We start from the raw sequence: 23,794 nt of genomic DNA, 5'->3' as shown, positions 1-23,794 counted from the left end.
AGGACAATTTTTATTATATAGTTCATTGAATATTAAAAATTCCTCATATATGTGTAGCCAGGTGGATAGGGGGCACTGTGTTGTTTTTTTTTGTATCGGTTGTGCCCTGGTAGTGTGTGATGTCACGGCGCGGCCGGCCGGATCGGAGGGGTCTCGTGAGAATAAGGAAATCACGTGAGACTTGATGCGTGCGAAAACATTCCTCCTAACGCGGGCGGTAGCGAAAGGTGTGTAAGAGAAGAGCTAAGTGAGCTGTGTGCTGCGGGAAGAGTACATGTTTGGAGAGTGACTGGGGATTTTGCGCTTGCTTCTCATCAGTGACGTGTGCGCTTGTCTCGTCTCTGTTGTGTCTGGAGTTGACCTGGATGACCACGGGTTAGCGTAAGTGGTCAGATATAGTTCACATTAATCCTTGTTAAGATATTTTCAGTGTTAAATATTGTTTATTGATATTGGGTGTTATTGCTCATGTAGAGGGGAGACTGAGAACTGTGTGTGCTGCGTCCGGTGGGGGGTGCGGCCCTGGGCTGCAAGCTAGGAGTGGGTGAGCACCTGATTTTGTTTCCTGATTCCTAAAGTGTGTAGTATGTTGATTTCGAGGTCATTGTAAAATATATGTTGCCAAGTGATGTATGAATATGTAAATTTAAATTACTTCATAGTGTTTATTAAGTTAATCCGTGGAGTTTACTGAGTTCAAACCTGGTATGTACTATAAAATGTATAAGTTAAAAAGAGAAGCGTGGCTTTGAAATGTATTTATGTATGTTTTCTGTTTGCCTAGAAATACGGCCACTGCTCTTGTCTGTTTTGCTCTGCGTTGTCTGTTTTTTATTTTTTTTTGGGTTTGTTCTGACGGAGTCATAAGAGTCCGTATAGAGGGAAAATAATTTGTTTTATTCTTTTATTTCAAATGTGACGAATAACTGTCTCAAAATTATAAAATTAATGCTGTCCTTACTTTGGGTCAGTCGGGGTATTAAAGATCCTACATATATAACTCTGTGTCCAGTCCCATCCTTAATAATCTGGCCACATATGCTTTATCAACATCTTTTTCTTTATAAACTACATTCCAGTCCTGTATCATTAAGTCATTCTTTTAGTGCAATCATGGTTTCTTCAGTTTTCACTCATATATTTATAATCTTTAGTATCCTTTTTTCTTGCTATAATTACAGTAATATACATTAAAAATAGTTAGGTGGTCACTGATGTCTGTTAATAGTAGTCCACTCTCTGTATTATTTTCCAGGATATTAGTAAATATATTATCTATTAAAGTGGTGCTGTGAGAAGTGATCCTGCTTCGTCTGGTAATAGTTGGATACAGTCCCATACTGAACATTGAGTTAATGAACTTTGTCATTTTATGTTTCTTATGATTTAAGAGGTCGATGTTAAAATCACCACAGATGTACATGACCTTCTGTGTTGTTTTTATAAACATACTCATCTCATTATCTCTAGCCGCTTTATCCTGTTCTACAGGGTCGCAGGCAAGCTGCAGCCTATCCCAGCTGACTACGGGCGAAAGGCGGGGTACACCCTGGACAAGTCGCCAGGTCATCACAGGGCTGACACAGACAACCATTCACACTCACATTCACACCTATGGTCAATTTAGAGTCACCAGTTAACCTAACCTGCATGTCTTTGGACTGTGGGGGAAACCGGAGCACCCAGAGGAAACCCACGTGGACACGGGGAGAACATGCAAACTCCGCACAGAAAGGCCCTCACCGGCCATGGGGCTCGAACCCGGACCTTCTTGCTGTGAGGCGACAGCGCTAACCACTACCCTAAACAATTTTTCCATCCAATCTATAAAAACTTCTATGCTTGATCCAGGTGATCTGTATATACAGCTCACCATTATATTTTTCCATTTTTTCACAACATATTTCTACTGTAATACACTCCATCCAATCATCAACAGCTACCGTCATTTTATTATTAATTTTATATTCCAAACTATTATCAACATATATTGCCACTCCCCCTCCTCTTTTGTTCTTTCTGTTGATATAATTAAGTTCATGCCCATTTAGCTCAAAATCTACTCCCAACTCATCATTGATCCAAGTTTCTGATATGGTTATTATATTGAATGGAGTATTGAACTGACCAAGATATTCCTTCATTTTATGGAAATTGGCATACAGACTTCTGGTATTGAAATGAATAATTGATATCTTATTTCCTTCTCTGATCGTTGCATTGTATTGATTTTCAGTGTAATACCGGCAGCTGATATTGATGTTGCTGAAAAGATTATTTTTCGGATCAATATTATTTTCCATATCTTGTGTTTTATGCTCAGTATAAAGGAAAGTGTCCAGTTCTTGTGTCCAATGTCCCGTCCTTGTGTCATGATTGTAAGTTGCTTTGATTGGCTCCCTCAGAATTTGTCCAGTTCCCCAATATCTCGGATGACCAGGATCTTGGCCTCTTCTGGAGATCCCTTTAGCTTTATGAATATTTTGCAGTTTTGTGTCCAAGTGTTTTGGATTTTCCCCTGTTTCCTCAGGAGTCTCGCCTTTCTTGCAATGTCTGCATTTTTTTTGGTTAAGTGCTCATTTAGAAAAATGTCTGAGCTTTTCAGTTTCCTCCCTTGCTTTAACAGTTGCATTTTATACTTTCTGTTGGCAAATCTTTTATTAAAGCCGGTTTGTCTGTGTTGCTTCTCCGTGGGAGAGGGTGACATGCTTCGATGTTTGTGCTTTTTACCTCTATCCCTTTGGAGTGCAGGAATGCTACCACCTGTTGCTCCACAGAGTTAGCATCCTCCTCGTTCTGCTCCGCTCCATCTCCTCTTGCCACTGCTCCAGCATATGACCGGGGTTTAATCTGCAGTCCGGTCACAATGATGTTATTTATCCGGTGTATTGCTCCAGATCCTCCACTCGGTTCTCGAGAAAGGCAATCCTCTTTGCCTTCTCCGTGTTCTGCAGCCGCAGAACTTTGACCTCTTCCACCAGGTCCAGGATGGTCTTCTGCTGCATCCTGACAGCAGAGATTTCCTCACCCAGAAAGTCGAGGGATTTTTTGATGTCCTCAATCTCCTCGACCATAGGAGCTCTCTTCGGGGACATTGCGTTTGTTGTTGTTGTTATGCAGCCCGCAGGTAGCTCTCGGCCCACTCCCGCACAGCCTCTCAGCCCGCTCTTGCACTGCCTCGCTCCTGTGCAACCTCTCAGCCCGCTCTCGCGCCGCCTCGCTCCTGCGCAACCTCGATCTCGCGCAGCCTCTCAGCCCGCTCTCGTACAGCCTCGATCTCGCGCCGCCTCGCTCCCGCGCAGCCTCTCAGCCCGCTCTCGCGCCGCCTCGCTCCCGCGCCGCCTCTCAGCCCGCTCTCGCGCCGCCTCTCAGCCCGCTCTCGCGCCGCCTCGCTCCCGCGCAGCCTCTCAGCCCGCTCTCGCGCCGCCTCGCTCCCGCGCAGCCTCTCAGCCCGCTCTCGCGCCGCCTCGCTCCCAGCTGACTATGGGTGAGAGGCGGGGTACACCCTGGACAAGTCACCAGGTCATCGCAGGGCTGACACAGACAACCATTCACACTCACGGTCAATTTGGAGTCGCTAGTTAGCCTAACCTGCATGTCTTTGGACTGGGGGACCGGAGCACCCAGAGGAAACCCACGCAGACACAGGGAGAGAATGCAAACTGTACCCAGAAAGGTCCCCATGGGCCACTGGGCTCCAACCCAGAACCTTCTTGCTGTGAGGTGACGGTGCTTGCCACTACACCACCATGCCATCCCCCTTTGTGTACCTGGACATTGGGGGGGGGGGGAGATTGTAACAGGTCATGCATCACTTCACTGTAGCACCATTCAGATTTAAAAAAAAAAAAAGAGACAGCTAAAATAATACCAATTACAATAAAACCTGTAATAAAACATCCCATTAAAAACAACAACTTTGATGAAAGTTCTCAGAATTGCATTGCATCCTTACTGCTCAAAGGGCTATTATGTTTAATCAATTATGTCTGTATATTTCAGGGCTTTAAGAGTGTTGTGCAGTGTGATAGTGTTGCATCTTCAGTGGTATTGGTAGATGGTATTCTCTCACACACACGCGACCTATTACATTACATATCTAGTTAATGTTATACCAGAACATGCTGTCTCACAAGCTTAGCAAGCTCAGCAATCCAGGTCATAAACTGTATACAAGATAATATGCTATGTATCATACACAGTGGATTCAGAAAGTTCTTTTCAATCTCCATTAGTTTTTGCATTCTTTCTTTTATAGATTTTATTTAAAATAGATTAAACTGACTTTTTGTCATTAATCTACAAACAATAACTCATAATAACAAAGCAAAAACAAGTTTTTAGACATTTTTGCAAATCTCTTAAAAAGTAGAGCACCTGGGCAGCATGGTGATGTAGTGGTTAGCACTGTCACCTCACAACAAGAAGGTTCTAGGTTTAAACCTCACGGTCGACGGGAGCCTTTCTGTGTGGAGTCTGCATGGGTTTCCTCCGAGTGCTCTGGTTTCTCCCACAGTTCAAAGACCTGTAGATTAGATAAAATACTCAGCCACTGGGGTTGCACAAGCTAGTGTATTCTTGGGTTTCACGTGACATCACATCTCCCTCATTAATTATTCAAAACTTTAGCTGGTAGTCTACTAAAGCTCCGTTGACAAAGCGTTTGTATGAAGGTGGTGCATTGCTTGCATGAAAAATGCCTTATACTTGCATTGTTTTAGGTTGTTCAAATCGATCAAACCCTGAAACTGATAAGTTTTTTCAGGGTTCCCCATGAGCAAATAAAAAAGGGTGAACGAACACAGGATTTCACAAAAAGATGTCGAGAAAGGTGGCTTTTGAACTTCTCACTGAAATCGAAGGGAGCAGAGTTGAAGCATGCTCGAGTTTGCACTGATCACTTTGTGAAAGGTTTGTATATCCCTCTCAGCTATGTCCTTAGTGTTTTCCAAATACTCTTCTTGCTTTAACAGTTATTTTACGGTACTTTTTTTAGTCACGAAGTGCTAAAGTCCCCAGCTGTTTCTTTGTTTACTCCTCACTCGATGGCCGCCATACTGAAAACAATGCATGTCTTGCTTTCTTTAGCAGGGTGTCCTAGTGGTCTTTTCCATGAGTCTTTCAGCAAATGCACGTGATCAAACCAACCACGAAAAATAAAGTCCATATGGATGAAGGTTGCGACAAAATTCTCACCCAGCCATACAATTACAATGCACTGAGATCACTTCTCCGTCTTTAAAGGGGTTTCTGATCATCTTTGTGAATGATTTACCTGAGAGATAAAAGCGAACACAAGTGAGAATCAAGCAATTGTTGTTTGTTTACACTTCAACTTGCAGTGCTTGGTTGTAAAGATGTGAACAAAAAGCTTAAAAAAAACAACACCACATACTTACATGGGCAAAACCAATACAGGATTCATTCGGCAGTGACTTGATACTGAGGTCCTTTACCCAGCCACATACTAAAAGTTGTAAGCCTCCATACTCTTCCATGTTTCATCTGTTTTGCAGTGTAGAAGGATGTCTGCAACACCAGATAGTTCAAGATGTCAGGGAACTCAACTGAAGGGTAGTTTTTGAGATCATATGACACATTTTTCTTTCCCAGACTGTAGGGGTCTATTCCATTGCACATAGCAATCTTCTGAATATATCTAAAGCGAGCAGTGGCTTCTAGATTATGAGCATACTCTGATACGTTATTGCTAGTTGTTAGCACTACGGCAGCCATTTTGGTTTGCTTGACCACCAGCAGTTTTACAGAAAGTGAAATCGCTAAGAAAAGTCATGTGACTGAAACCCAAAAATACTTAGTGCTGGTCCTAAGCCTGGAGGGAGTGGGGAGTATTGCGTCAGGAAGAGCATCCAATGTAAAACCTATGCCAAATTGAATATGCGGAACAGATCTGCTGTGGTGACCCCTAACGGGAGCAACTGAAAGAAGATTAAAAAGTAAAGCACTATTGGCAGTGACTATTTATTTATTAATTTATTTATTTTTAGTCATCTTGTATAAATCTCTACAGGTTTTACACACCTGTACGGTATTTGGGAAGTTTCTCTCATTCTTGCTTGCAGATCCTCTTAAAGGAGATACGCAGAACCTTTATTTTAAAATAAATTTCTGAGTGGATAGTATCTCCATCCTTGACTCTTGTATGCTGCATAAATGGGAATAAAAAAAAATATTTTTGAGAGTTAAAATTGTCCGCAAAGTTGGCCTTTGAGCTGTCCCGCTGAGCTAGCCAGCCCTGAGTGCGTGACTTCACTGCAGTAACGGGTTTTAAGGCCAAGGCCTTTTACAGCTATAGACCAAAGTCATATAAATAATTTATGGTGAAAGTAAGAAATACCGTTACCGACTTGCTCAACTAAGACTGATTTGACTTGATTGATTATGGGTTGACACTCATTAAAACGGGATAAGTGTTATGACTTGTGCAACAATGTCTGAGTAATAATATATACAACTCACCACGCTACTGTATTAAACGTACATTCACGTCAACTACTGCACAGAGCTTTATAAATGATCTCCCAGAGTTATCAACTTTGATTGGGTCACTGTCAGCCCCTGCAGAACTTGATCAGGCAACTGAATGCTTAGAATCAACATTCCACCATACCTTAGATAATGTAGCTCCTCTTAAAAGGAAAATGGTCAGACACAAAAAATTAGCACCCTGGTATAATGACGACACTCACACATTAAAACAAACCACTCGAAAATTGGAACATAAATGGCATCAAACAAAATTGGTCGTGTTCAAATTAGTGTGGAAGGAGAGCTTCCTGAAGTACTGTATAGAAAATTTCTTAGTGCTGCTAGATCAACATATCTCTCCTCACTAATAGAAGATAAAAATAATCCTAGATTCCTATTTAATACTGTAGCAAAATTAACCAGGAAAAAGTCCACTATAGACACATGCATAGCTGTAGTATGTAGTAGCAACGATTTCATGAATTTTTTTTAATGACAAAAATGAGAATACCCGACAAAAAATTCAAACTACTAATTTAAGGTCAGGCAATGTAAGTGACCCTGTAGTTAACAATATACGGTAACTGCATCAGATCATCAATTAGAAAGTTTTACTCCCCTAAAAGAAACTGAATTACTTTCACTAATCTCGGCATCAAAAGCCTCAACTTGTGTACTAGATCCCTTAACTACACGTCTATTCAAACAGATAATACCTGAAGTAATTGAACCGCTTCTAAAAATAATAAATTCTTCTCTTAGGATTGGCTATGTACCCAAATCCTTTAAACTAGCAGTTATCAAACCCCTGATTAAAAAAACTTGACCTTGAGCCCTGTCAGCTGTCCAATTATCAGCCAATATCAAACCTCCCCTTTATCTCCAAGATCCTTGAAAAAGCTGTTGCACAGTAGTTATGCTCATATTTACATAGGAATAACATCCATGAAATGTATCTGTACTGCCCTTAGTCACAATCCAAGGCCCAGGTTCTTAATACTGATGTTTTTCTTTATTGTACAAACACAAACACTGTAGAACTACACAAACAGAACAAACATAACACAGTCAACCATACATTCATAAACACAAACGAGCTTAAACCTTATTAAAATAACAAACGGCAACATACCACTTTTGCCGGCTTGTAGACTAAGAGGGTTACAAGTTGTTGTTAAGCATAAAAGATGATATCAAACTTGATTTGTGAGCATGAGAGGACATCAAACTTGCAATACTTAAGCACAAGACACTAGAGAACTTCCAGCACATCAAACAAGTAGCCTTTCTTTGTGCTCACCTAAGAGCTCCTTCATTCATTAGGCACCAACAAAACATTTCACAGGAAGTGACATGCATAAATGCATCATGGGAGATTGAGTCCACCCAAACCATTACAATGTTCATCTTTACAATGTTTCTCTTTTAAATAAAGTCCATTACAATTTTAATACAGTCATAATTAAAATCATACAAATATGTGCAATATTTTAATATGTCTCTCTCATCTCATTATCTCTAGCCGCTTTATCCTGTTCTACAGGGTCGCAGGCAAGCTGGAGCCTATCCCAGCTGACTACGGGCGAAAGGCGGGGTACACCCTGGACAAGTTGCCAGGTCATCATAGGGCTGACACATAGACACAGAACCATTTACACTCACATTCACACCTACGGTCAATTTAGAGTCACCAGTTATCCTAACCTGCATGTCTTTGGACTGTGGGGGAAACCGGAGTACCCGGAGGAAACCCACGCAGACACGGGGAGAACATGCAAACTCCGCACAGAAAGGCCCTCGCCGGCCACGGGGCTCGAACCCGGACCTTCTTGCTGTGAGGCGACAGCGCTAACCACTACACCACCGTGCCGCCTATTTTAATATGCAAAAACAAAAAATTAACTTTAATTATGCAAAATTGCACAATACTTGAAGAACATAAATGGCTGCCTTCACACTCCCACCATCACACAAGTGTGATTTTAAAACCCAATAAGCAAAATTCACACACACACACACACACACACTGAAACATATACACGTCACACACACCCACCCTATTCAGACTCAAAGACACTGTTTTGTGTATCTTTCTAAATACACTGGTTTAGTGATGCGTGCACCTTTACTATCTAGTGTGGCATCACCAACTAGAAGTTTAACCTTCCTTACCCGCCCATCAGATCCCAGGAAGACCTCAACAATCTTGGCAAGCTTCCAACGATTTCGTGGTGTCAGGTCATCTTGAAGTAAGACCACATCATTGATCTTTACGTCTCGACGATTCTGACTCCATTTACTTCTTTGCTGGAGATTCAACACATACTCCTTCCTCCATCTGGCCCAGAACTCATTAGCTAAAAATTGGACTCTCTTCCATCTCCTTTTCAGATAAAGGTCTTCTCTAGAGAACTGTCCAGGTGGAGAGGCAATAATGTCTGACTTCATTGTTAAAATATGATTAGGTGTTAATAGCTCTGGTGCTAATGGATCATTCAGGTATTCAAAGGTCAGGGGTCAACTATTCACTATTGCCATAGCTTCATACATGAAGGTTCTCAAAGAGGAGCTGTCCAAGGTCCTGGCAGACTGATCCAAGATGGCAGTCAAGACATTCCGCACTGTTCGGATCTGTCGCCCCCAGACTTCACCCATGTGACTGGAAGAAGGTGGATTGAAAATGAAGCGACAGCCCAGATCTTTCACGCGCTTGAGTAATTCCTTTCATGAGTTCCATGAACTCTTTCTTTGCACCAACAAAGTTAGTGCCTTGATCGCTATGAAGCTGACTTACGCTGCCACGAATGGAAATGAATCAGTGCAGTGCATTCAGGAATGCATCAGAACTGAGATCGTCAAGCAATTCAATATGAACCACTCTTGAATACATACAAGTGAACAGAAGGCCGTGTCTCTTCAACTCTCTTCTCCCTTCCTTCACATAGAATGGTCTGAAACAGTCCATGCCACTGTATGTAAATGGAGGAGTGGGCTCTAACCTCTCAGGCGGTAAATCAGCCATAACTTGTTCTTGAGCGGCTTTACGATACTTCCTGCATTTTACGCATTTGTAAATGAAGGAGGACACCTCACTGCTACAGCCCAGAATCCAAATGCCCTTGGATCGGATCTCATTCATTGTCATGCCGCGACCTTGATGGCAAATTCGCTCATGAAAATGTTTTATGAGAAGCTGGGACACATAATGGCCCTTTGGCAGAATAGCAGGGTGCTTGACGTGTGAATGAAGTGCTGCTTTGGTCAATCTTCCTCCCACCCTCAGGACATTGTGCTAATCTACAAATGGGCACAGCTTGTACAGTCTAGAGGGCTGGTTTGATTTTACCTCTTTCCTTTCCTTAAGAGCCTTAAGTTCTACACTGAAAACATCCTCTTGGACTAGTCGGATTATGAATAGTTCAGCATCCGTTTTCATCCAGTGTTGTAGACTCTGATCTTTCTTTCAGACCCTTCACATTTCTTGCCCAACGCTCGAGTCTTGCTATAGCCTTCACCATTCTTCCCCAGTCTGAAAACTTCTGCAGACAGTTCAAGAGAGGTGTCTGCTCTGCCACCTTAGTTGTAAGGACTTGAGCCCTCCTGAGCTCTGGATCACCATCACTTAACTCCATCTTGACCTCATCTTTGGGGAGTTCTCTTTGCCACAGAAAACTTGGCCCAGTGAACCAGTTAGACTCCACAAGTTCCTTAGCTGTGAGCTCACAGGATGCATAGTCAGCAGGGTTATGTTCTGTGGCCACATACCTCCATTGACAAGGTTCTGTGATGGATTTGATCTGCTGGATCCTATTAGCTACAAAGACTTGAAAGCATCTTGCCTCATTGTTAATGTAGCCCAGAACAACCTTGGAATCTGTCCAATAGAATTGACCAAGTCGATCCAACTCCAGTTCTCTTCTTAACAGATCACCTATTCTGGTTGCAACTACAGCTGCGGAGAGCTCCAATCTAGGGATGGTCGTCACCTTCGTTGGGGCCACTCTTGCTTTACCCATGACAAGTGTGCAATATACCTCCCCGTTCACAGTCACTGTCCTCAGGTAAGAGCAAACTCCATAGCCGATCACACTGGCATCAGAAAAATTGTGCAATTCATAACAGTACATCTTTACATGCTAGTGGCACATAGCACCATGGTATTTTAACTGTGGACAAGTCTAAAAGGTCTCGGAGGCAGACTTCCCAATGCGGCTTCAGATCTTCTGGAAGTGGCTCATCCCAGCCTACCTTGTCTCTACACATGATCTGTAAGATCTTTCTGCCAACCAGAATGAAGGGTGCCACAAACCCTAGCGGATCAAATATTGAGACCACTGTGGAAAGAAAACCTCTTCTGGTGAATGGATTTTCCTTCACAGTTACTCTAAACTGGAATGTGTCGGATGCCACACACCACTGTACTCCAAGTGCTCGTTCTCCCTTGGTCTGTCCTAAGTCAAGATCCAAATCAGCAACGCTTTCCAGGCACTCTTCTCTTGACAGAGAGGCGATGACCTACTTGCTGTTGGAGACGAACTTGTGCAGGTGAAGATTACCAAACTTGCAGAAGTCTCCGACTTCTCTCACAAGCTGAACAGCCTCTGCGTCGGTATCTACACTTGTCAACCCATCGTCGACATAAAAGTTGCGTTGAATAAATCTTGCTGTGGCTTGACTGAAATAACCATCACCTTGAGCAGCAAGATACTTGAACCCACAGTTGGTGCATCCAGGCGAGGAGGCAGCTCCAAAGATATGAACTCGCATGCGGAATACTGATGGCCGTGCTTCTAGCTCACCACCTTCCCACCACAAGAACCGGAGGTAGTCCTGATCTTCTTGGACAACATGGAACTGATGAAGCATACATTCTACATCGCACATGATGGCTACTTGACCCTTGTGAAAATGACACAGGACTCCTATAAGGGTGTTTGTAAGGTCTGGTCCAGTCAATAGATGGTCATTTAGGCATGTGCCCTTGAACCTTGCGGAGCAGTCAAACACCACCCGGATCTTGCCAGGCTTCTGAGGGTGATAAACACCATGGTGAGGAATGTACCAGATGGGCTGACTGTCAATCTCTCCATCAGGAACCTTTTCTGCATTCCCACGAGTAATGATGTCCATCATGAAGGCCTTATAGTCCTTACAGTACTGTTCATCCTTCTTGAGGCATCTCTTTAAGCACTGGAGGCGATGTTCAGCACATGCTATGTTTGGCAGAGCTGGTCTGTCCTCTTTAAAGGGCAGTGGCATCTCAAAATGGCCATCATCCTTTTGCTTGATGCCTTGTTTCAATTTGGCTAAAAACCGAAGGTCTTCCTGAGACATAGCTACGTCTTCATCATTCCTTTCTGTGAAATTGGACTCCGAGATCTTCAGGATATCTGCTGGAGTCAGCATTTCCTTCACTTTAGTTCGATACACAAAGTGGACTTCAGATTTCAGTGGCTGAAGTGATTGAGTAGCTGAAAAGACTTCCCTTGATATAATAATTCGGTGGCTGATTCCAATTTCATCTGCAAACTCATTGTCAAGATTGCTGTAGCCAATAATGCTCCACCCCAACACAGATTTCTGGGCAAATGGTTGACCTTTCTTGCCACTGACCACACCTCTTGGAAGCAGGACTTCGGGGCAGTTGTAGCCAATCAACAATCCCACTTCACAATCAAGTTCGGGTGACATCTCATCAGCTAGATGTTCTAAATGAGACCAACGCTTTGCAGTCTTACAGGTGGGTATGTCAGACTTATTGGCAGGTATATACTCATGTACGTTACTGGAAGGTTGACTCATCAGACCTCAGACCTCTTACTTGCAGTCCATACAACTTATTGCTTGACACCACCATTGTCCTTGATGTAATTGTAGAGATCTTGAGCCTCACAGGATCTTTCCTGACATACAACAGGTCAGCTATATCCTTCAGAATAAAGGTAGTGTGGCTCTGAGTATCAAGCAAGGTGTACACTAAAATCTCTTCTTCAGGATTAGCTGCTGTTGACACGTACACAGGAAGAATTGATGATGTGTACGTGTTTCTATCCTGTTGAATCAGAATGACTCTGTTGGAAGTTGCCAGCTGCACCTCTAGATGGTCATTCGGTTGCTCACGTTTACTTTCTGCAGATCCTTGACTGACAGCAGACTGTTTGACGCACTTGAAGTCTTGAATTTCTCTCCCGGTCTTGATGCAAGCAGGTTGGATGGCGTTTCTCACATTTGTCACAAACACTCCTAAAGACAACGCTTGGAACTATGTCCGATCTTAAGACACCCAAAGCATAACTTTTCAGATTGAACAAACTTCACTCGCTCTTCAACTGGCTTTTCCATGAACTTCCTACATTTGTGCAGAGACTGTCCAAGCCTCTTGCAAAATATACACACAGGGTTGGTCTTCTCACTTGAACTTGTAGTGAAGATTTTAGGAGTTGAGTGACGATTTTTGTGAAGCTTGTGATCTGAATCACTCTGCCTAGAGTGCTCTTGCTCTAAGGCCTTCAATGCTTGGAGTGATGTAATGGGGTTACAGGCGATTCTTGCCTCCTTGTTGAGAAACTCAACAAAAGCTTTGAAGTCAGGAAAGGCTTTGTATTCATCTTGAAAAACTGTAGCTGTTCTGTTCCAACGGGAACTCAACCAGTCAGGCAACTTGGCTACAATTTTCTGAATTTCAATGCAATCATTTAGTATTTGCAAGCCTTGAACATAAGGCATGGCAGTTGTGACACTGGTTAAGAAGTCAGCAAACTCACGGAGATCTTTATCTTTAGAGGAAATTTTGTGCCATGACTGTATCTAGTCTCTGTATGCCTTGCCAACCATCAAGGGATTTCCAAAGCGGTCATCAAGTATGCTCCACGCAGCACAATAGGCAGCCTCCATTCCAACTAGGGAATATCCCTCGATAGCTCACTTGGCCATGCCTCCTACATACTTCCTTAAGAACAATTTTTCTTGAACTGGCAAGTTCTTGCGATCAATTAACGCATGGAAGGACATTTTCCAGTCTGTGAACTGCAGTGGATCTCCAAAAAAGACAGCAGGCTCTGGAATTGGAACTCTGTTTGCCATTATAGCCTCTGCGAGCATCCTTACAAGATCAACGGCTTGACTGTTGGCCAGAGGTACTGCAGCATCAGTGCCAGTACTGTGGCCTTGTAGGGGTGCTGTGGGAGGTGGCAGTGTAGAAGGTGATATACTTGATTGAACTTTATCTTGCACAGAGACAAATGGATAGGCAACAGGGTCAGACTTGGTGCCTATAGTGACATGACTGCCCATTCTGACTTGAGGGGCTGAGATAGGATGGTCTCGTTGGTCTTCCTCAGCATACACTTGAAGTCTGGCCTGTGCAGCATTGTGCCTTTTCAACTCCTCTAAACGTTCCACCTCCTTTTTCTTTTCCTCCAATTTCTCTTTCCTTGCAGCACTTTCTGCTACAAACAGAGCTGATTGCCTTGCCCTTTCTGCCTCCATTGCTCTTTCTCATGCCTCTCGCTCAGCAGCCACCCTCTTCTCTTCTGCTTCCAGTTTTTGGATCTCCTCTTCACATTCGTGTTGGAATTTCATGATTTTAAGCACTTCTTGAGTTACTGCCACTTCAGCTGCAGCTTGTTGTCTTTCCCGCATTGACTGAAGAGAGGCCCGGCTGGAAAGTTTGGAAGCTGGAAAGGATTGCATGGAGACGACGCTAGACTCTGTAAGATCGAACACCTAGTCAGCCTCAGGCCAAGATATATCATCTGGATCACCAGCAGCAGTGATAAAACACTGAGCCTTTTCCCTTGCAGTCTTAGTGATGGCATAACATGAGTCATTCTTCCTCCTAATTTCAAGATCAGGAACTGAAATGGCTCTGATTCGGTCATAAATGGCATTTAGATCAGCTTGATGGGCATTAACAACAGTGATGATTTCAGTAACAAATTCTGAATCTTCTTGATGCTTCATTGATCTTTTCAATCCATTGATGTGGCATTTCCACCTTTCGTACATGCGTTCAAAGGCCCTTTTTAATTCATTCAATTTGCTGTCTTGCAACTGCTTTCCCTTTTCTGTAAGCATGCGGGTGCGTTGACTTCCTCGAATATCTGGTGGAACAGAATCACCGACCTGTGCCTCTTTATGTGACTCGAGTTTCTGAAAGCTGCTGAATACGTACAGCATCTCTGCCAGCATCTTCATCATCCATTAGTACTTTCTCTGAATCTTCTTGGTTAGGAAGGTCTACTTTTAATTGTGTATATTATAATATGTTTTTACTAGAGTATGACAGTTTAACCTTCTGTATGTTATAAATAATTGTGCATAAAATTAAACTAATTTTCAATTAAATAATGTAATATTGCATTAGTATGTAGCACCAAAGTAAATTACAATATGTATTTTAAGATTTTACCTCAATTTTAAACAAATTAGGACTGATATGAGTGTATAAATAAAGCATCAGAATTGGAACACACAAACACAAATCATTGTTAAACAGGGCTTTGAACCAGAATTTTTTTCCTATTGGTTCATTCCGAACAGAAACGGAATTTTAACGTTTCCGGTTTTGGGTTCCACCATTAAATAGACGTTCCCGAACCGGTTAGAACAAAAAAAATTTCGTTCCCGGAACGGTTAATTACGTTCCCTGTCAGCTGTTTAACAAATGGCTATAAAATTATGTCTCTGTCTCATCCGGCTTAAGCCAAATGTAGGCTAATTCTATTACAACCTTCATTAAATAAGACAAGAAATATTTCAAAACAATTATTATTTCAAATGTTGGTGATTTGGATTCTCAGTACGTCTTCCCATCTACACAAACAGAAAAAGTGCCAAAAATGAAAGATAATTCGTTTAGTGTGTTACCAAAGGCTAGTCAGGCCCTATAGAGGGCTACCGCATGACGTCACCGCGCCGCGAGATTTTGTTAGGCGCCATATTGGAAGACCAAGTACACATCTATGCAAGTACATACATACATAAAACAAACTACACCTGAAATGTAGCCAGGGCCGGTTCTGCCCTAATCTGGACCCGGGTGCAACATCGCGCAAACCCCCCCCCCCCCCCCCCCAAAAAAAAAAACCCAGTCTAAATCAGGACAACCATCACATAACTATAACTATAAACATTTTATATCAACTATTTTAACTAAATGGGCTATAATAAATAAGCCTGCAGGCAGCCACGGCGGGCTGCCTCAGAAAAGTAACCATTCAATGACAACTGAAAGCCTGCAGCCACGGCAGGCTGCCTCAAAAAAGTAACCGTTTGTCCTACCTTAAAACTCGTTTTGCATTTTCTGCCTCCTTTTTTGTATTTTCAACCCTCCATTTAATTTCTTTCCTTTTCTGAAAACCCGATTTGTGTCCAGACATTTTGTTCTGCTACCAACGAACTAACTCGTCAGGTCTCGGCTCTCGAGCCCGCGATGATTCCCGTGGGAAGGGCAACAACTGATACATTTTTACAAACAGCCAATAGGGAGGTTGCATCGTTCAGGCTCTTCTTTGCTTAGACGCTCAGTAATTCACTTATCACATGGAGACGTGATAGTAGTCCACCTTCCCGCTCTCTCCATTCAGTCAGCGAACATCACACAGGAAGTGAACCCCAGCGGGTCATAGAAACTTGCGCAGGAGAAGAATGGCTATTTTATTTGTAGGCTACGGAAACTTTGAGGAACGAAATAAAAACCGGTATTAACCGGTTACCATTATTTTTAATAAGCGTTTCTGTTCCGGAACATAAAAAATAATAAAGTTTCTGGTTTCGTTTCTGTTCCATGTGAAATAGAAAAAGTTCCCGGTTTTCGTTTTCGTTCCTTGAACCGGTTCAAAGCCCTGTTGTTAAAATATGCTAAAATGCAACACCAAGAACAACCTTAACTATGGGCACAATAGGTAATTCAATAGAAACACACTTAAAAATTCAATAGGGGTCATGTGCAAAACAACAGTACATTCATTCAGTCACATTTAAACATGAATCAATGCAAACCACAAATAAACTAATGCAATCTTAATAATATAATGAATTCAAAATATAAATAAATACAAACTAATTTAAACTTGTGCAATTTTAATAATATTCTGTCACTCTTGAAGTAGCATAATGAAAGGGAATGTTCATAATCCTTTAGAATATAAGCATCAGAATATCCATAGTCCTTACCGGTACAGGGGCAGAAAACAGTTAAAGTTCTGATAGTGGTTCACATATGCCGCGCAACCTTCAAGACACCAACCTTAAGTGCTTGCTTACTTGCTTAGCCTTACTTATCTGCTTGTTCCTTCAGTCCATTAACAAGATCCATCCCGTTTGTGGAGACCACTTCTTCCCAAACTTGCCACAGGCTTGCCACTTCGCATGCAGGGTTGGCCACTTCTGGTCCTGGACTTCACCGAAGTGTTCTACTGTACCACCCTTAGTCACAATCCAAGGCCCAGGTTCTTAATACTGATGTTTTTCTTTATTATACAAACACCGTAGAACTACACAAACATAACACAGTCAACCATACATTCATAAACACAAACGAGCTTAAATCTTATTAAAATAAACAAACAAAAGGCAACATACCACTTTTGCCGGCTTGTAGACTAAGAGGGTTACAAGTTGTTGTTAAGCATAAAAGATGATATCAAACTTGACTTGTGAGCATGAGAGGACATCAAACTTGCAATACTTAAGCACAAGACACTAGAGAACTTCCAGCACATCAAACAAGTAGCCTTTCTTTGTGCTCACCTAAGGCAGCTGGGCCATAGAAGGTTCACGCTGCACGCTGCATGCTGCACCATACACGCGTGTAAAGAAAAGTGGACAAACGTAGCATGACTTGCTCTGGGCCATAGAACGGCGTTCACGTTGCACGCTGCACACTTCACGCGTGAAGCGAGAAATGAACATACACACTTTTTTCTAGGCGTGAAGATGGAAATTCCAGTCAATGCATGCGGTCACCGCCGCGCCAGCCAATCAGAACGGGTCTAGGGAGATAACTCTATGCTTTCAGGGGAAAACTTCAGAAAAAATATAATTGAATGGTATAATTGAAAAATAGTTCTTCATCGGGATTGTCAAGCAGATTATAGAATGTTCGGTGAAATTCACCACGGGTTTCTCTCAGAAGGAAGTGTTCTCGGCTCCAAATTCTGTTCCTTTTTCTCTTCCTCTGTCTCAGTAAAAGCAGAATGAGGCAATCGTCGTCATCCGAAGAGTCCATATTGTTGGTTACTCGGTCAAAGTAGAACAGACGCAACACGTGAACATCCAAGCATGAAGTTTAATGGCCCAGGGTCCGGTTCTTCACGTGAACGTGTAGCGTGCAGCGTGAACCTTCTATGGCCCAGCTGCCTAAGAGCTCCTTCATTCATTAGGCACCACCAAAACATTTCACAGGAAGTGACATGCATAAATGCATCATGGGAGATTGAGTCCACCCAAACCATTACAATGTTCATCTTTACAATGTTTCTCTTTTAAATAAAGTCCATTACAATTTTAATACAGTCATAATTAAAATCATACAAATATGTGCAATATTTTAATATGTAAAAACAAAAAATTATAACTTTAATTATGCAAAATTGTGCAATACTTGAAGAACATAAAGGGTAGCCATTACTTTCTATGGCTGCCTTCACAGTATCAGTCAGGATTTAGACCTCATCATAGCACAGAGACAGCTTTGGTTAAAGTAGTAAATGACCTACTGTTGGCATCTGATCAGGGCTGTATCTCGCTGCTTGTGTTGCTTGACCTTAGTGCAGCATTTGATACCATTTGATCATTCCATTCTTCTGGATAGACTAGAAAATGTTGTGGGAGTTAAGGGAACGGCTCTCTCCTGGCCCAGGTCTTATTTAACTGATCACTGTCAGTATGTTGATATAAATGGTGATATTTCTAGATGTACTGAGGTAAAGTTTGGTATTCCACAAGGTTCTGTCTTGGGTCCATTGCTTTTTTCTTTATATATGTTACCTCTGGGTGATGATATTCGTAAACATTATATTAGTTTCTGTCACAGTGTTTTTTTGTGTGTGCTGTGTAATCCATGGTTACTGTGATTGTTTGCTGTGTGATCTAATTTAGTGTGTGGCCTGAAACTAAACTCACAGGTGTTCCTTATGATCGGACAATGGCAAAGTCAATTATTCTATTACAAACGTGGAAAGACTAATTGGGGGACAGGTGGGGTAGGCGTGTTTTTTTCCTATTTATAGGGGTCCTGCGAGGAGGAATGGGGTGCGACTGACCAGGAAAAAGAGCATGACAGAGCAAGTGGAGTGCAACAGAGGGTGCTGGCATTCAACTGTGGTTTCCACTTTGTGTGTGTACAATGCGTTTGATACTTCATCTGGGTTGTGGTTAAGCCACACCCAGATGTGACCGACCAGGAAAGAGAGCACGGCAGAGCAAGCGGAGCGCAACAGAGGGTGCCGGCATTCAATTGTGGTTTCCACATTGTGTGTGCACAACGCGTTTGATACTTCATCTGGGTCGTGGCTAAGCCACACCCAGATGCGACCGACCAGGAAAGAGAGCACGGCAGAGCAAGCGGAGTGCAACAGAGGGCGCCAGCATTCAATTGTGGTTTCCACATTGTGTGTGCACAACGCGTTTGATACTTCATCTGGGTTGCGGTTAAGCTGCACCCAGGCAAAGTAAGTACACTTTTGAGCTATATTGCCTACCAGATATTCTGTTGGTTGTGATGGCACTCTCCACTGCTGAGACCCTCTTTCTCTCTTTCTCTCCCTCGGAGGCATCGTCCAGTGCCAACTTGATGTAGGGAGGAGGAGCTGACTGGAAGGGTTGGTACCGAGCATGTTATGCTAAGCTAACTGCTGCTGACTGTGGGATTGCTTGCTACTGCTTAATTGCCTTGCTTGCTGGGTCGCTGGGATTGCTGCTGGCCGCGTGTTGCTTGCTTGCTGCTTCTGCTGCGCTCTGGGGGTGGGATCGCGCTGATTTTTAGTTATTGCATGGATTGAGTTTTAAAGGATTTTTTGCATGGGTTGTCATTTTAATGTTTTTGAATTACAGGTGCATCTACTGTTAACTTTAAATAATAAGAATTTATTGAAACTTAAACTTTGTCTGTCTGCTCACTGCTTGCCACCACACCTGTATAACTGTCTGGTCACGGACAAACTAAAACTTGGTGACATAATTTGGCGTAGCCAGCAGGATCTTGTGGACAGTGAGTGGCAGCAAAGATGTTTTTTGTTGTTTTTTTTTTTTTTGGTAGATTTTTATATTTTGATTGTACTGTGGCGGCACGGTGGTGTAGTGGTTAGCGCTGTCGCCTCACAGCAAGAAGGTCCTGGGTTCGAGCCCCGGGGCCGGCGAGGGCCTTTCTGTGCGGAGTTTGCATGTTCTCCCCGTGTCCGCGTGGGTTTCCTCCGGGTGCTCCGGTTTCCCCCACAGTCCAAAGACATGCAGGTTAGGTTAACTGGTGACTCTAAATTGACCGTAGGTGTGAATGTGAGTTTGAATGGTTGTCTGTGTCTATGTGTCAGCCCTGTGATGACCTGGCGACTTGTCCAGGGTGTACCCCGCCTTTCGCCCATAGTCAGCTGGGATAGGCTCCAGCTTGCCTGCGACCCTGTAGAAGGATAAAGCGGCTAGAGATAATGAGATGAGATGATTGTACTGTTTTGTATACAATGATGATGATGCCTGTTTTTGGTGGGGCTCCTTGGGTTCCAAAATTTGATGGTACTGCGCTAGGTTGTAAATACTGTGAATGGAAACAACAAATTATGGGTTTAATTACAGCCGCTGCCAAACAACACGGTGCCTTGATGGGACATGTCTGGACTGCCGCAAGAGGAGGAATCCGGCTACCAGCACGAAGTGAGGTCGTTTTATGGGCACGTGTTCGAGTGTCTCTAGGGTGCTATCAGAAGTTGGGGCAGTTGTATCGGATGGAGGAAACTGAGATCCATGGACAACGTGACTTGTCACTCGCCACTTATCAGGAAGGAGTTGTGGAGGTAAGAGTGGTGGATACTGTTGCTGGTGGCCTGCCCATGCCTTCCCCAGACCCTTGTGCTGATCGTGAGGATCTCACCAATCAACAGAAAGATAAACTGGCAGTATCGGGGGGTGAGCAATCAGATCCTCCCATTTATGGGTTCTGGGTACCTGTCCCTAATGTACCCGGGGATCAGGAGCCCCAGGAAGCCTGCCGGTCTGCTAGACAGAATTTAGGCCTGCCACCGGAGCGCTACTCTCCGTGAGTTATACATGACTGTTCATTGCTTGTCAGGGACTGCCAAGGTTAAAGCCTGGGGGGGTGTCAGTGTGTGGGTTTTTTTTGTGTGTGTGTGCGCTGTGTAATCCATGGTTGCTGTGATTGTTTGCTGTGTGATCTAATTTAGTGTGTGGCCTGAAACTAAACTCACAGGTGTTCCTTATGATCGGACAATGGCAAAGTCAATTATTCTATTACAAACGTGGAAAGACTGATTGGGGGACAGGTGGGGTAGGCGTGCTTTTTTTTTTTTTTTTTTTCCTATTTATAGGGGTCCAGCAAGGAGGAATGGGGCGCGACCAACCAGGAAAGAGCACGACAGAGCAAGTGGAGCGCAACAGAGGGTGCCGGCATTCAACTGTGGTTTCCACATTGTGTGTGTACAACGCGTTTGATACTTCATCTGGGTCGTGGTTAAGCCACACCCAGATGCGACCGACCAGGAAAGAGAGCACGGCAGAGCAAGCGGCGCGCAACAGAGGGCGCCGGCATTCAACTGTGGTTTCCACATTGTGTGTGTACAACGCGTTTGATACTTCATCTGGGTCGCGATTAAGCCGCACCCAGGCAAAGTAAGTACACTTTTAAGCTATATTGCCTACCAGATATTCTGTTGGTTGTGACGGCACTCTCCACTGCTGAGACCCTCTTTCTCTCCCTCGGAGGCATCGTCCAGTGCCAACTTGATGTAGGGAGGAGGAGCTGACTGGAAGGGATGGTGCCGTGCATGTTATGCTAAGCTAACTGCTGCTGACTGTGGGATTGCTTGCTACTGCTTAATTGCCTTGCTTGCTGGGTCGCTGGGATTGCTGCTGGCCGCGTGTTGCTTGCTTGCTGGCTTGCTGCTTCTGCTGCGCTCTGGGGGTGGGATCACGCTGATTTTAGTTATTGCATGGATTGAGTTTTAAAGGATTTTTTTGCATGGGTTGTCATTTTAATGTTTTTGAATTACAGGTGCATCTACTGTTAACTTTAAATAATAAGAATTTATTGAAACTTAAACTTTGTCTGTCTGCTCACTGCTTGCCACCACACCTGTATAACTGTCTGGTCACGGACACACTAAAACTTGGTGACATTTCCACTGTTATGCTGATGACACACAGTTGTATGTTTCTGCAAAACCAGAGACACCAGCTTAATAGAATTGATGAATGTGTAAAGGACATTAGACACTTGATGCTTATTAATTTCCTTCTGCTTAACTCTGACAAGACAGAAGTACTTGTACTCGGACCACATGCAGCTAGAAGTAAGTTTTCTGATTACACAGTAACTCTGGATGACCTTTGTTTCTTCACGTGCAGCAGTAAAAGACCTCGGAGTGATTATTGACCCCAGTCTTTTATTCGAAACTCACATTGATAACATTACCCAGATAGCTTTCTTTCATCTCAGAAATATTGCTAAGATAAGAAATTTAATGTTACTACATGACGCGGAAAAACTAGTTCATGCTTTCGTTACCTCCAGGTTGGATTATTGTAATGCCTTACTGTCTGGATGTTCCAATAAGTGCATAAACAAGCTCCAGTTAGTTCAAAATGCAGCAGCAAGAGTCCTTACTAGAACTAGAAAATATGACCACATCACCCCTGTTTTATCCACACTGCATTGGCTCCCAATCAAATTTCGTATTAATTATAAAGTACTACTATTGACCTTTAAAGCACTGAATGGTCTCGCATCACAGTACCTGAGTGAACTTCTGCTCCTCTATGACTCACCATGTCTACTTGGATCAAAAGGTGCAGGCTATCTGCTGGTACCTCGTATAGTGAAGGCTACATCAGGGGGCAGAGCCTTTTCTTACAAAGCCCCACAGTTATGGAACAGCTTTCCAAGTAGTGTTTGGGAATCAGACACAGTCTCGGTGTTTAAGTCTTGGCTGAAAACATATCTGTTTAGTCAAGCCTTTTGTTAATGGTGTCTATGAGGTAAAGGTGTAGATCTGGAGGATCCTCAGACATAGTGTTTTGGTAAGCTGGGATGTATGGATGCTGTCAGTCCCCACTCGCTTGCTCACTTGAGTTTGTTGATGGTGTAGTGGCTGGCTGCTTTATGTCCCGGGCTCCCTCATGCCTATGTTACCTTCTTGCTCTCCCCTTTTAGTTATGCTGTCATAGTTAGTTGCCAGAATCCCTGCTTGTACTCAGTGCAATATGTATACTGTTCCTACTTATTGAGGTGACATTGGGCATACCTAACAACCTGTGTTTTCTCCCCCCCCCACCCCCCCCACCCCCAATCTGTCCCTCTGAGTTACATGTTGGTCCTGGGATCGAGATGCTGACCTCTTGTGCTTCTCAGACCTGCCTGATCCATCCTGGTGCCCTGTGTCTGGAGTCTCATCGCATCGCTCCTGTGGAGGGCGGCCCCATGTGGACAGTTGGGGGTCACACCTGGAGGACACTCTGGACTCTTGCAGTGGTGCTTTTGTGGCTGGGGACTGCAGTTGACTTGCTGACTTTGGGACCACGGTTGTCATAAACGGTTTTGCGCTCGGGTTTCCGTCGGTGGGGGTTTATAGCATCAACGAAGCTGACTTTATGTTCGGACTGTTAATGTTAGTCATGTTGTCTGTTGTTGCCTGGATGGGGATGGGTTCCCTTTTGAGTCTGGTTCCTCGAGGTTTCTTCCTCATGTTGTCTGAGGGAGATTTTCCTTGCCACCGTCGCCACAAGCGTGCTCGTTGGGGATAGATTAGGAATAAAATTAGCTCATATTTTAAGTCGTTCAAATTCTGTAAAGCTGCTTTGCGACAATGCTTATTGTTAAAAGCGCTTTACAAATAAACTTGACTTGACATACATGTACATGCATGCATTTTCACTGATAAAATGTAAAAGTCTAATTAAATAATCAGATGAACTGAGAGAATCACATTCTGAAGCAAATTAAATAATCTTATACCGGTAACTTAAACACACAATACAAGTTCCATGTATTAATCTAAATTCAGGTAAATGACATGTTTTTTTATCCAAATGAGAGTTGGAGCTTACGTGTCTGTGTTCTTGCTTCTTGAAGACCGAT

At 43.3% G+C, this 23,794-nt stretch overlaps 1 long non-coding RNA gene across 1 annotated transcript; it reads left to right on the top strand.

Moving 5' to 3' along the window:
• Window positions 1–134: 134 nt before the first annotated feature.
• On the top strand, window positions 135–23,574 carry LOC132895304 (uncharacterized). The gene is made up of 3 exons (XR_009655718.1): window positions 135–381; window positions 475–544; window positions 20,281–23,574. It is a non-coding gene; the product is annotated as an uncharacterized LOC132895304 (long non-coding RNA).
• The last annotated feature ends 220 nt before the right edge of the window (window positions 23,575–23,794 follow it).

Source organism: Neoarius graeffei, chromosome 12 (genome assembly GCF_027579695.1).
Source record: "Neoarius graeffei isolate fNeoGra1 chromosome 12, fNeoGra1.pri, whole genome shotgun sequence".
Taxonomy (NCBI): Eukaryota; Metazoa; Chordata; class Actinopteri; order Siluriformes; family Ariidae; genus Neoarius; species Neoarius graeffei.
Note: the sequence above shows the minus strand (reverse complement) of the source record. Positions and strands in the feature narration are given on the sequence as shown.